We start from the raw sequence: 3665 nt of genomic DNA on the forward strand, positions 1-3665 counted from the left end.
AATAATCGGGGCTAGCGAAAGCAATATACAAAAACATCAATAGTCCAATGAGCTGTGCATCTATATGAATAAATATGTACATGCAAAAATGTTAATTTACCCACTTACAATACATAACGATAACATAATATCTTATCTTATACAAAACATATGCATGGTTCAAAAGTGTACATCATAATCAAAAGCTTGACAACGGCCTTCCAGGCCTAACCCCAACTTGGAGGCACTCAAAACGACCCGGTAGGCTTCAGAACAATGGCTCGGCTAAAGACCCTTCTAGGCTTGTCCTCCAGAACGCTCACCTATACATTTACATATAAAAACAGTGAGCTAAAATCTAATGAATAACATTAAAGTAAAGAGGTTAGTGAACGAATTCCAAATATATCATATCCGTAAAACAAATCATGACACAATCATTCATATCAATCTTATATCAGAACATAACATAATGGTACATCTCACAGAACATGTCACATATTATCTTCCAATTAGAGTAATTGGTTCCGGATACCGATTAAACACATATCACCACAATGAAGTGGCTAACGAGATCTCGTATCACATATGTTTCATGGACGTATTTACATGTCGTCTCCCATGACTTGGGACTATCTGTGAATGCCATAATAGATTCGTAAATAGGACATTCGTTCACATAATTAAAATAGTATTTCAGAAATTATAACTTATCGCATAACAGTTGAAACATAGTTCATATCAACATATCTTTACAGAAATGTCACTCATGGTGGGCTTCCAGAATGGTTGGTCAAGCAATCCTCGACTCGTGACCTACAATCACAAATATGCATAGCACGATACACAATTATCTTAAACATATTTAGTTCACTTAAGTTTTAAGCTTTTAAATATGGATGACAAGAATTATGAATTAATAAGATTATTAATTTCCTTTAACCTCTAATTAAAACATGTTTAGCCATGTATTAACCAAACTAATTAAATATAAAGACTCTAATCATATACAAATCCTTATTAAGTTCACTAATTACACAATTAAACTTAAAGTAGTCTCATACACATTAAATTACAATTATTCAGTCATGTTTAAATTACTGAATCAGAAACTCATAAATATATAAATTTCGAAATTCAACTTCAATTTCAAGGCCTGAAACTTCTTCAAAAAACTCTTTGAATTCACAATTTCTAAGTTCAAACAAAAATCACGAGTTTAAAACAACCTCAAATTGCCATGAAGAAATCAAACCCTCACTTTATTATGTACATGTACTAGTGTATGCCCGTGCCTAAAGGCACGGTGAAAATAATGTTGGATTAATCTTCTTCTGTCCAATCTTTTATGTAGTACGTGAAAAATTTATTCACAAAATAATTTCGGAGAAAAATTGTTCATTTCTTATACCATCACTGTTATACTTACCCAAGCTATCAATCTTTCTTGTTCTAATTAAGGAGAGTTGGTCTCATTTGAACTTCGGCTAAAATTTAAAAAGAATATAATTTCAGTGATTGCAATATTAACAAACCATCTCTCATGTCAACTATTGATAGGTAATGTTTAAAAAGAAAAGGCATGGAAAGAAAAATCATGCATTGCTACTCACTCCCATTCTGCAAAATTAAAGTGTATCAAAGCCCAAAATGTAGCAAGAAAAATGTATCAATTAGTTAAATAAAATGTATGATTAGCAAACTCATGAACATATTACACTCAAGTCTTAGTAGTATTAGTTAGTTACAACACTCATTTCACTTTACTAAGCTTAAGTCTCAAACTCTTCATATTACACTTCTCTCTTGCTAATTACCAAGGAAGAGAAAAATAGAAAGTAAAAACCAAAAAAAAAAAAAAAAGAAGAAACTAAACCTTAATCAACAAAACCACCTCTTTGGGCAATCAGCTAACCCTCCAATCAAGCATATATCTCTATGGATTACACCAATCTGAAAACATCAAGCATTATCTATAATAGTTGAAAAAGCAAAAATCATCAAGCACTAATGATTCAGCAAATATATTTAATTTCTAAAATTGAGAATGTCAACTTTTTGAGACATGGAATTCAGCACATAGGTTTTTTTTTTTTTTTTGATCAGCAATTCAGCACATAGGTAGATAACTTTTCAAGATGCAATTTGCCTCACACCATTTTACTCATTTATCTGCACTTTTTGCCTCCCTCTATCTCTACTCTCCCTCATCCCACACCCATACACCCTCTCTGTTTTTTAATCTATATAGCAAATATTTTATGCATCCAAACACGTAGGGTTCACATGAGAAACTACTATATATAAAAAAAAATGTTTCAGAGACACATCCATATAGAGGGAAAAAGAGAGATTTACTGACCAAGAAAAATGCTCTTTCTTTGATAACCTTCATGGATATCTTTGGCACCGCAATGCAAGGAGCATCATTTCAAAAATCTTCAAACCACAATCTCAAAAGAAAGATTTCATAAACTCACAACTGAGATCCAATTGAGAGCATTCAACCTATTTAGAAGTAGTGCAACCAAAAAATAAAAAAACTGCTAATTTTTTTGGTGTTTCCCAAAAACAATAAATAATAATAAAAATAATTAGCAAAGAGAACATTATCCAAAAAATAGATAAATTCATAAACTCAACCTAGTCAAGCAAAGGAAAACTTTTTCCTTACCCCAGTTCAAAAGTTTAGCAAATGGGAACTTTTTCCTCAACCAAAAGTTTGATCATTCGATTAATCTCTCCCTCACCTTCCATTCCCTGTGAATTAATAAACACATCAAATAGAGAAACGGGTTATCAAGCATTTGGTGAACATTGTAGTAGCAGAAATTATATAGTGGTAAAACTAATTATTTTGAACTTCAATTATTGCAAACCATACTGAAATCTTTAGAATGAAATGAATAACAATAAATTTAATTAAAATAACTGGAAATAGGTTGTAATTTATTCCAAGTGACATGAGGAAGTTGGTCTTTGAACTATGGAAATCGAGTAAAAGATTAAATCATTAACTTACAACATCATGAATGTACAAAAAATAAAAAATAGAAGTAAAAAAAGGGATGGAATCTTGATTACCTCTATTGATGGAGCCTTTAGAACTATTCTCCTCACCAGATTCTGATGCCTCCGTCACATATACAAAGCATAAAGAATAAAAACATCAGCCTTACATGAATTGATAATTTCTCTACAACACTGCAACTCAACAAAAAAATTGTGCATTGATGTTAGGAGAAAAGATCTTTCATACTAAAACTAATTCCCTGATAAAATAAAAAAAAATAAAAAATAAAAAAAAGATAGAAAACTCCAACAATAAAAGGTGGGTGTGCCCAACACAGATGAAGGAGGTGAAGGGTTTGCAGAATTCAAAAGGAAGATTTATCTTAATTTTATATATATTTCATCAACAACAACAAAAATAAATAAATCTATAAATAAAACTATCAAAGCTCCACTGACTTATGGATATAATGTTAAGGGGATAAAGAGATATGAAAAACTAACAAAAGAGGGGGGGGGGGGGAGAAAGTCAAAAGATGGCATATAGTAATCTTAAAGACCTTAAAAGGGTTGTGTGAACCCTTTTCCAACAATAAAAAACTAAAAAGTAAATTCAAACAGATTTTAGCGAATCGAATTGATTCACTTCACGATTTACCGATTTGGTTCACCGA

General features: G+C 31.3%; 1 long non-coding RNA gene across 1 annotated transcript; it reads right to left on the minus strand.

Annotated features, from left to right (window-relative positions):
* Positions 1-2331: 2331 nt before the first annotated feature.
* On the minus strand, positions 2332-3248 carry LOC145790218 (uncharacterized). The gene is made up of 3 exons (XR_014328886.1): positions 3064-3248; positions 2654-2739; positions 2332-2487 (listed from the first exon to the last, which is right to left on the minus strand). It is a non-coding gene; the product is annotated as an uncharacterized LOC145790218 (long non-coding RNA).
* Positions 3249-3665: the final 417 nt, after the last annotated feature.

This window comes from Camellia sinensis, chromosome 5 (assembly GCF_055761805.1).
Source record: "Camellia sinensis isolate YWXY chromosome 5, ASM5576180v1, whole genome shotgun sequence".
Classification (NCBI taxonomy): domain Eukaryota; kingdom Viridiplantae; phylum Streptophyta; class Magnoliopsida; order Ericales; family Theaceae; genus Camellia; species Camellia sinensis.